The sequence below is a fragment of the Chrysochloris asiatica genome, unplaced genomic scaffold (genome assembly GCF_000296735.1).
Source record: "Chrysochloris asiatica unplaced genomic scaffold, ChrAsi1.0 scaffold00012, whole genome shotgun sequence".
In the NCBI taxonomy this organism is placed as follows: domain Eukaryota; kingdom Metazoa; phylum Chordata; class Mammalia; order Afrosoricida; family Chrysochloridae; genus Chrysochloris; species Chrysochloris asiatica.
Window position 1 is genome coordinate 2257814 of NW_006408530.1, and position 11247 is coordinate 2269060.

Sequence of the window (11247 nt, forward strand, 5' to 3'; positions counted from 1 at the left end):
TATATGAATTGTTGAATGTGAAACTGATGATGTGCCCTGTAAACTTTCATTCAATCCACAATAAAAACCTTAAATTAAAAAAAAAATATAAATGTACAGGCTCAGAAACCCTATACATGGTCTCTATAAATTGGAATCAATGCCACGGCATACAATCACCACCACCACCTGAGTCAGAATTTTCTTGATGGCATTGGGCTTAGATATTACACATGCAAAATTAAATACAACTAGAAACAGGAACAAAACAGGAAAACCCCTAAATGCTGTAAAAAAATATTTTTAAAGTTTATTTAAATTTGAGTCAAAAAGAAAATAAAAAGAAAATTTCTATCCTGCATATAGGAATATAAAATAATGCAAATAATATGAAATAAAAATATATGATGAGCATAATCTTTGCTCAGAAGAAATTCATAATCTTAAGTATTTTCACTACTAAATTTATAATGAATCTAGGGGATTCATTTTACTTTCCATGTGGACATTAGTCTTTCACTGTCCAGAACACCGAAGAATGAAAAAAAATCAAAGGCATGTGGAAGGAATTTGTGAAAATGACCAATGGAATGAGCTTCTATGGCCCATATATCAGAAGCAGTAGCTAGTGCCAGGCGACCTCTACCAACTGCTCTGAAATGGATCATAATAGGAGGTCCTAGATAGAGTGTAAATAAAACTCAATTAAAAAAAACAACAGTGTAGGTTTGCTGACCTGGTACCAAACTCACCCCCATGGTTCAACTTTCAGAGAAGTAGTAACAAGCACATAAGGTAACACCATAAACAAAAACAGTGGGAAGATAAGCACTCCTTACAGCAACCAATCATATAAGACTAAAAGTGAAACATTTGTACAGCGATAAATTTCAGAAGGCAGGAAGGGATAGGAAAGAAAGACAGATGGAAATGGACTATAAGAAGAAAGTGGGAAGATTATTGTTACATTGTGGAAACTGCAGTCAATGCCAAAAAACACGCAAAATGTATATAAATTGTTGAATGGAAAACAAATATTCACTGTAAATTTTCACCAAAATCACAATAAAAATTTGTTAGTAACAATTTATATAAGTAACAAAAATATTAAAAGGAAAATAAATATATGGTACCTATGATAAATATACAAGGGTGAGTCAAAAAGTATCTGAACTCAGGCTGAAGAATTTATTTTAATCAACTTTTAGAAATGAAAAATACATCAATTTTCAAAATAATCTCTTTGCTTTTCAATATACTTTGTTCATTTGTCAACATTCTTCATGTTCCCTTATTAAACAATGTTTTAGGCTGAGCTACAAGCCACAAAAGCTCCACTGTCTTGTCTTCTTCATCAGAGGAGAATCGTCATTCTCAGAAGGCTGAACAAACTAAACAGGTGAAAGTGCAATGGAGCAAGATCAGGACTATAGGGAGGATGCTTTAACACCTGAAAATAAAGTTTATACGGAGTGTCAACAGTGTGGGAAGAGTTGTGGGGACGTGCATTGTCATGCAAGATCACAATTCCCTTGGACAGCAATTCTCTGAATTTCATCAGAAGTCCAGACTTCAGCTCTTCAATGAGCATCTCACTGTAATAAGTCAGAATAAGGAGCCCTGGCAGGCAGTGGGTTATCACTTTGACTGCTAACTGCAAGGACAACAATTCAAAACTGTTGATTGTTGAACCTTTTTCCAGATAGGGCTCCAATACTGGTTTTAAGAATCCCAGAAACCTGTAAGCATTAATTTTCCAGCTGATGGTTGACTTGAACTCTTTATTGGTGGATAACTGAGGATGTTTCCATTCCATACTCTGCCATTTACTCTCAGGCTCATTGTGATGAATCCATGTCTTGTCACCAATAACATGTTTTTTTAAATAACTTTTACCCTCCTTTGAATATCTGTCCAAATTTCATTTGTAGATATCCAAATGCTTCTGTTTATGCCCTTCCATGAGTTGTTTTGGTATCCATCCAGCACAAACGTTTTGAAACCCAAGTCTGTGGTGGATTATTTCATAGGCAGAGCCATGGCTGATTTGCAAATGATTTGCCACATACTCCACTATCATTCATCTATTCAACAGAATCATTTTATGTGCATGCTGAATGTTATTGTCAGCCATGGACATGGACAGGTATTTAAATATTACTAGAGTGCAGATATTTTTTGACTAACCCTTGTACAATAAGGTAATTTACCAAATTGGCAACATATTAAATTAATACACAAATTCAATAGCTTTTTTATTTGAAATAATTTAGAATATATGATAGAAGAATTACCTGCCATAGCAAAAGTGATGATAAACTCATTAGAAATAAAAAGAAATTAGAGGAAAATGTGCAAAAAATCTCTAGGTAGTTGGAAAACAAGACTGTGGGGCTGAAAAGAGAAAGGTGACAACACTCCATCCAGGAGCTCTCCACCTCAGTTTTCTGCATCTGACCACTTTGCCTACTAATCTCAGACCCCAACTTTGAATACAGAACACTAAGTCATCATACCAAAAAAGAGAAAGAGTTGAAATACAGGTAGATTTTTTTTTTTTCTAAAGAAAACAAACTTCTGTTAAGGACAATTAGGGAAGCTTGCTTGAGTGTGTTAACTGGAAAATATAGCCTCTTTGTTTCAACACCCCCTTACTTCCCTCTTCATTCTTGCAAGATTAGTTGGTTGACTCTCTTTAAGTATAAAATCTCACAAAAAGTTGTTCTTTTTCTTCATTTTTAACTGTAAACATCCTAGAATCAAATATCTAAACACTTAGGGAAAGTTTAGTAAAAAGTCTTGGAAGTCGAAGAAGAACGGGAGAAAACTAAGGCACTGTAGTTTAAGAGAAGCTGAAGGACTGGAGATTTTCTAATGCGGCTTATACATTCCTTTGCCCTGATGTTGTTGTTGCTGTTAAGTACTGTCGAGTCAATTCTGAATCATACTAATCCTGTACAGGGTTTCCAAGGAGTAGTTGGTGGGTTTGAACTGCCAACTTTGTGTTTTGCAAGACCAGGAGTCTTGGTCCTGCATTCTCTTTAAGCTGAAGCTATTCTTTTCTCCTGTCTTGCACATGATATTATTATTTCCCACTCCTCTTGATAAAGTCAAATTGTCTAGCCAATGGCTGGTAGAATGAAGAAACTATCCATTTCTCTTCCAAGTATTTTTCTCACCACCCCCATATATTTCTAAAACCAGTTGAACTCCAATTAGCCATTTTTATTGAAATGTAGATGATACAACCTTGCTTACTGAAAGGAAAGAGGACTTAAAATACTTACTGATGAAAATCAAAGACCATAGCCTTTGGTATGGATTGCATCTCAATGTAAAGAAAACAAAAATCCTCATCACTGGACCAATAAACAACATTCTTATCAACAGAGAAAATATTGAAGTTTTCAAAGACTTCATTCTTCTTGGATCAACTATCAACACTCATGGAAGCAGCAGTCAAGAAATCAAACAACATATTGCGTTAGGCAAATCTGTTGCACAAGACCTTTTTAAAGTGTTAAAGAGCAAAGATTTCAGCTTGAGGATTAAGGTGCACCTGACCCAAGCCATAGTATTTTCAATAACCTCTTATGCATGTGAAATCTGGACAGTGAATAAGAAAGACCATAGAAGACTTGATGCTTTTGAATTATGATGTTGGAGGAGAATATTGAAGTGCCATGGGCTGCCAAAAGAACCAACAGATCTGTTTTGGAAGAAGTGCAGCCAGAGTGCTCCTTGGAGGCCAGGATGGCCAAACTTCATCGCTCATATTTCAGACATATTGTCAGGAGGGACCAGTAGCTGGAGAAGGATATCATGTTTGGTAAGTTGGAGAGTCAGAGGAAAAGAGGAAGACCCCCATGGCAGCATCAATGGGGTCAAGCGTGGCAACAATTGTTGAGTTTGGCCCAGGACCAGGGAGTGTTTTGTTCTGTTATACATAGGGCTACTATGAGTTGGCACAGACTCAATGGCACCTAAAAACAACAATAACAATAAGAAATCTTACCATTCCCCATAGTTGATTGCTCATTCAGCATCTTCTCAAAAGATAGTACTCAGAATAAAGTTTGGGTTTGACAGTGCTACAACTGAATTTCTTCACAGTCACAAATATAGATAACTTCAGAAACAGGAGGAAAGAAAACTCTGTAATTACATCCACTGTGAGGAATCCATCCATCACTGAATTGTATTTAGCAATGACTGTATAGGACCCTTAAGAACTAAGCACTGTTTGGTCCAGCATCTTATTCTCACATCCCTTGATGACCTTTTCTGATTATCTGCACAAACTTACTCACCAATGCTTATAAAAGTAAATATTCTTATTCACAAATGTTTATAAAAGTGGATATTCTAGATCACTCCTAAGTCTGTAGGCCTTTGACATCATTTTACTTTTCTGCATAATGATTAAAGTAAGAAGAATGGTTTTGTGCCATCTCGAGCCTATCTCCTAATAAAACCCATGATAATTTGAAAATTCATTAAATTTGAGTATCTCCTGGGTTTTCAACTCTTTTTCACAATCAACAATCTCTGTGAACAGTTATTTCTCCCACTATGAAAAAGTCTTCATTTCTTTTATAATTTCAAAAGAAATGTAATTCCAGTTAGTATCAGATTGCAATTTCTGTAGCCAAGATTGAACACTCTAGTAAATCCTGTTTATAAATGAATCTTGCTTAGATAAAATATTTTTTATATTTCATTATAATTGAATTGATAATTAATAATTGAAAAATATTGTTATTGGGTAAGAATTTCATAAGAAAAAGTGGAGGAAATTTTTCAGCATTTTTTTTTTTTATGTGCTAGGAATAATGAAATATGGTGCAGTACTTTACATGTCCCAAATAATCTAAAGTGCAATGTAATCCTCCAAGGATTATATTATCAATTCCTTTACAGCTGAATAACTGGAAGATTAGGGAGCTTTATGAATTTCTTAAAGCCCCAAAGGAATAATCAATCCCATCTTTGAGTCCAGATATGATGGTTTATAAAGGCCAAATTCTTTCCATTTTACCAATTGTATTATTTAAATACTTATAGCATTCCCACTGGAATCCCTTAGGACCCTCCTCTCAAGTGCCACCATCTTACATATAAAATAACAACAGTCTGTCACAAGCTGTCTTTTATTTACTTTTCAAAGCATCCCTGTGGTAGAGAAAGAAAATAAGAGAACTTAAAAAAGAGACTTTTGCAATGTCATCAATGTAAAGATTTCATCTGGGAACCACTTCTAGGTTTTCTGATTTTAAATATATTGATTTTTTTGTCATGAAAATTTTTTAAAGGTAATTATGAGGGTCAACATGTATATTGCCTATAAAGAAACTCTTACATCTGTAGACTTATTCTGGATAGTAATAAATGTTCCAGTTTAAATGTAAAAGTTGAACTAAATCCATCAACCAATTCTTAGTCACCATTATTTTAAATTATAACATTGACATTTTTAAGTCTTGGAGTCTCCTAGATTTTTTTTGATTATGTAACATCTATATCTTCTCCTTTCTCCAGGAAATTTTTAACAGTTAATTATTATGTGATATAAACACTACAATAAATAAAACAAAATTTAACAGTAAAACAGAAAATATATAACTCACAATTAATAATCAACCTAGTTGATTCTAGCTCTATCGTAAGTATTCGTTCTAAAAATAAGAAAAAAGAGACTAAAAAAGGAATGTATCTATATAAGCTATTAAAGCTACTTTCAACTAATAACACAGAAACTTCTTTAAAGCATACAGATATTTTAAGTATAAGACTAATTTCTTTTACTTTCATTTCCTCTATATAGCTTTGCCATCCTGCACTTTTGTGACTCTCTAGCCGTTCCAAATGGCCTGGTCAAACCTTTATGCAGTCCCACTTACATGATCAAGACATTTACAATAGGAATGGTTAGCATCAGAAGAAAATTCTATTCACCAAAAATAATTGAAAATTCCTAGGTACTTCTCCATCTTGTTACCCTTCAGCCTTTCTTTTCTATATCCATTATTTTGAAAGGTAAGGACTATCCAAGGTAGAGCTTCTCAAGTTTGATTCTCCCTTTAACCAATGATCCTCTGCTAGGATGAACTACAATGGTGGTCAAATTACAAATAAAACTCTTCCACTTCACACATAGAGGGGTCTCCATGAAGTAAGTATTATTAGAATTTATAAGAAATGTGTGTGGGTGTGGGTACAGGGCTGAATAGAAAAAGAACATGCACAAAAAAGGCACCAACTGTCCAATCCTATATTCTGTTGCCATAGCCATAATTTTTCAGTGCATGTATACATTATATATATATATATACTCTATGCCAACTTCAATATAAACGTATAATACAATTTGTTATATTTATATAAATGTAATTATTTTTATTAAAAGAATATACAAATTCAATTGTCATTTACAATTATTGTGGTATAGCATTTCTAATTAAAAATCATCACTATGAATTGGAACCAACTGGACCACACTTAAAATGCAATTTCTGTAGGCAACCACAGCAACATTTTTTCACTGACATTTTCTCCAGAAAAAAATGCATCTACCTTTAATCTTTTTAATGTGAGAGAGATTAGAACATTACCATGAGGGAGCTTTGAAAAGTTCACTGAAAAATCAGAATAAGTTTGTTCTTATGTATCTACTTCAGAATGAAGATAGTGTATGCTGTATGTAAGTACTTAAAGCATAAGTGTTAATGCATTAGTCATCTAGTAACAAAAGTTTATTATCACTAAATAAATACTCTAAGAATAAGAGAACTACTTTAAAATTTGTCTATTCATAAAGAAGGCAATCTAGATTCAGAAAGGTCATTTACTTGGGTCCTTATTGAGAATGTTATGCTATCTCATAACGATCCTGTATTGGGTTTCCAAGGAGCAGTTAGTGGACTTGAACCTCCAACCTTGTGGTTTGTAGTCCAGTGCTGATCCTATAGTTTGACACCCAAAATATGCAAGTACAAAATAAATTAAGAGAAAAAAAATATTTTAGTGAGAGCTGAAGAAGGTAAATGACACTTAGTTATAAAAATGGACTGGAAAAAAGCATTGAACAGGAAGGAGAAATGCTATTCAGAAGCACAAGTTTTATATGTCTGTTTTATTGTCACCATTACAGTCCCTGAGCTACACCTAGAAACATGACATAATTAAGTAAGGGCATTTTAGGAAAGAAGAATAGCTAGAGTTAAGACAGAAGAATTTGCATAAAGAGGGAAAATTAAAAGGACAAAGAGACTACTTGTCTCTCTGAAAGAAAATAATACTTAGGAAGGAATGGAACCACCAAATAGAAAGTAGATAAATTTAGAGACAGAACTAGCTACATAGTTTATGGGAATCCAGTCAAATGAAAAGCTACTTTAAAACTACTAAGAATGTTAAGACAGTGACAACAGAACATTAAGCAAGCTCTAGGCCCTCTACCATCACTTATTTTTTTCAGTTTGACATACTGTAGTGATTTGTTTGTTGCTGTGATGCTGGAAGCTACGCCACCTTTTATTCAAATACCAACAGGGTCATCCATGGTAGACAGGCTTCAGGGGAGCCTCCAGATTAACACAGACTAGGAAGAAGGGACAGGTGGACAATTTCTGGAAAATTAGCTACTAAAATCCTTATGAATAGCAGTGAAGTATTGATATAGTATTGAAAGATGAATCCCTTAGTTTGGAAGATATTCCAGAATGATAAAAGAAGAAATGACTCCTCAAAGTTGGGTTAACCTGAACAACATGGATGGACATGCAAAGCTTTTGGTGGCACAACTCAAATGAAAAGAAAGAGGTGCAAGAATCCATAAGTAAATTGGAACATGAAATGTATGAGGTATGTATCTAGGAAAATTGGAAATCATGGAATGCATAAAAATCAATATCTTGGGCATTAGTAAGATTAAATGGGATAGGACTGATCATTTTGTATAGACATTCATATGACTTACTATATCAGAAATGACAAATCAAAGAGGAATGGCAATGCATTAATCATCAGAAAGAACATTTAAAGATCTATCTTGAAATGTAATGCTGTCTATGAAAGGATAATATTCATATGCCTACAAAGAAGACCAGTTAATACAACAATTATTCAAATTTACTCACCAACCACTAAAGGCAAAGATGAAGAAACAGAAAAATTCTGCCAACTTCTGGGGAATCCTTGTATGGTGCTATAAGATAAGTATTGGACTGCAAGGTCAGTTTGAACTGCAAGGTCAATGGTTCAAACTTACCAGTCTCTGCTCAGAAACCCTATACAGGGTTGCTATGAGTTGGAACTGACTTGACAGCACTTATAGCAACAATAACCAACTTCTGCAGTCTGAAATTGATCAAACATGCAATCAAGATGCATATATGACAACTGGTAATTTGATGTGAAGATTGGAAATAAAGAGAAAGAATAAGTAGTTGGAAAAGAAGGTCTTGATGATAGAAATGGCTCTTGAGTTTGCATCAGAGGATTTTGCAAGGTGAATGACTTGCTCATTATAAATACCTTTTTTCAAGAACGTTAACAGTGACCATACACATGACCTTGCCAAATGGAATACATAGGAATAAATTGACATCATATGTGGAAAGATAATTTGGAGAAATTGAATAATATCAGCCAAAACAAGGCTAGGGTTTGAAACAGAATTTCAATTGCTCTTATGCAAGTTCAGGCTGAAGCTGAAGAAAATTAAAACAAGTCTCAAAAAAAGCCAATGCATGATCTCAAAAGTATCTCATTTGAATTTTTAAACTATCTCAAGAACATATTTGAATATAGAGCACCAGTGGCTTAAGATCAGATGAGCTGTGGGATGACATCAAGAACATCATACTGAAGGAAAAAAAAAAATCATTTAAAAGACAGGAAGGAAAAAAAAGATCAAAATGGAAGTCATAAGAGATTCTGAAACTTGCTCTTGAATGCAGAGAAGTTAAAGTGAAAGGAAGAAATGATGAAGTAAAAAAAGGTGAATAAAAGGCTTCAAAGAGCAGCTAGAAAAGGCAATGTTAGATATTACAATGAAATTTGCAAAGACTGGAAGTTAAGAACCAAAAGGAAATAGCATGGTCAGCATATCTCACTGTGAAAACAACTAAAGAAAATAATCAAGCCTCACATTGCAACAGTGAAATATTCTATTGGCAATATATAGAACGATGCAGGAAAAAATCTAAAGAAGATGGATGTAACGAATACCCAGAGTCACTGCACCAAAAAGAATTGGACAATGTTTAGCCATTTTAGGAAATAGTATATGGTTGAGAAGAGATGGTATTGAAGGAAGAAGTCCAAACAGCACTGAAGGCATTGGTGAAAACCAAGGCTTCAGAAATTATGGAATACAAATGAAATGTGTCAACAAACTGATGCATTTCTGGAAGCACTCATTTTTCTATACTAAGAAATTGAGAAAACAGCTACCTGGCAAACCTACTTAAAGATAACCATATTTGCACCGATACAGGTGACCAGGAAGAATGCAGAAATTATTGAACAATATGACTAATGTCACATGCAAGTAAAATTTTGCTGAAGATAATTCAAAAACTGTTGCATCATTACATTGACAGGGAACTGAAAAATATTCAAATCAGATTGAGAAGAGGATGTGGAAGGAAGGATATCATTGCTAACAAAGATGGATCTGACTGAAAGCAAATTATACCTGAAAGATGTTTATTTATTATGTAAAGGTATTTGACTGTGTGGAACATACCAAATTTTATAACACTGAGAGGAATGGGAATTTCAGAATACTTAATTGCATTCATATGAAACCTGCATATAGACCAAGAGCCAGTAGTTTGAACAGAAGATGTTGAATGGTTTAAAGTCAGGAAAGGTATACACCATGGTTGTATCTTTCCACCATACTTACTCAATCTGTTTGCTTTGCAAATAATCTGAGAAGAGGAATGGAGAATCAGAATTAAAGACTCATTAACAACTTGTGTTTGTTAATGCAGATGACACAACCTTAGTTGCTGAAGCACTTACTGATGAAGATCAATGACTATAGTCTTCAGTATGGTTTGTATCACAAAGTAAAGAAAACAAATATCCTTAAAACTAGAGCAACAAACATAGTCATGATAAGTGGAGAAAAGATTGAAGTTATCAGGTATTTCATTTCACTTAGCTCCACAACCAATGTTCATGGAAGCCACAGTCATGAAATCAAAAGATGTATTGGCCAAATCTGCTGCAATATAGCACTTTAAAGTGTAGGAGCAAAAATGTTACTTAGAGGACTAAGTTTTGCCTTACCCAAGTCATGGTATGTTCAATTACCTCAACAACATATACATGTGATACTATACAATGAGTAAGGCAGACAAAAGAAAAAATGATGCATATGTATTAAAGTGTTTGCGATTTCCAAAAGAACAAACAAATCTAGGAGTAAATATAGTTAGATGATTCTTAGAAGCAAAGACTGTGGGACTTAGTCTCTTATAATTTGCACGTGTTATTAGGAAGGACTTTTACTTGCTTGGTAAAGTATAGCGTCAGTGAAAAAAGAGAACTACCTTCAACAAGAAGGGTTGATACAGTGACAACAATAATCACCTCAAACAATTGAAGTGATAGACACAATAATTTGATATCTGATTATCAAAAGGGAGCATAGACTCTTAAAACTAGGAGTTACTTGAAACTAGTGATTTGAAAGTTTTTACAGGTAGCAGTATATATAATAAATGGAGGAGACTTTAGGATAGAGCTATGGAAAGAATTGAGACTAGTGTAGTAATTGGAGTATGAGTGAAGACTTCTAGGAGTCTGGGGATGGTGAAAATGGGAGGAAAGAAAAATGGCAGATTAAGTTCTGATAGATTTTTTTAAAGGAAACACAATTATGACAGTAAGGTTTTGTTGTAGATTTGTAATACTGATAAAATGAGGTTTGTTGTTGTTATGTGCCGTGGAGCTGGTTCTGACTCATAGTGACCCTGTACAGGGTTTCCGAGGCGATAAATCTTTATGTGAGCAGAAAGCCTCATTTTTCTCCCGTGGAACAGCTGGTAGTTTTGAACTCCTGACCGTGAGATTAGCAGACCAATTTGTAACCATTACGCTACCAGAGTTCCTTAAAATGAGGGTAAACACATAAAAATGAAGGCATTGTAAATTACACAAGCATTGAGTATAAAGTTAATAAGATCAAATCAGGGCTGCCAATTGAGGTACAAGTTAAATATCTTTATCAAAATGAAGCCTAATTTAAAGAAT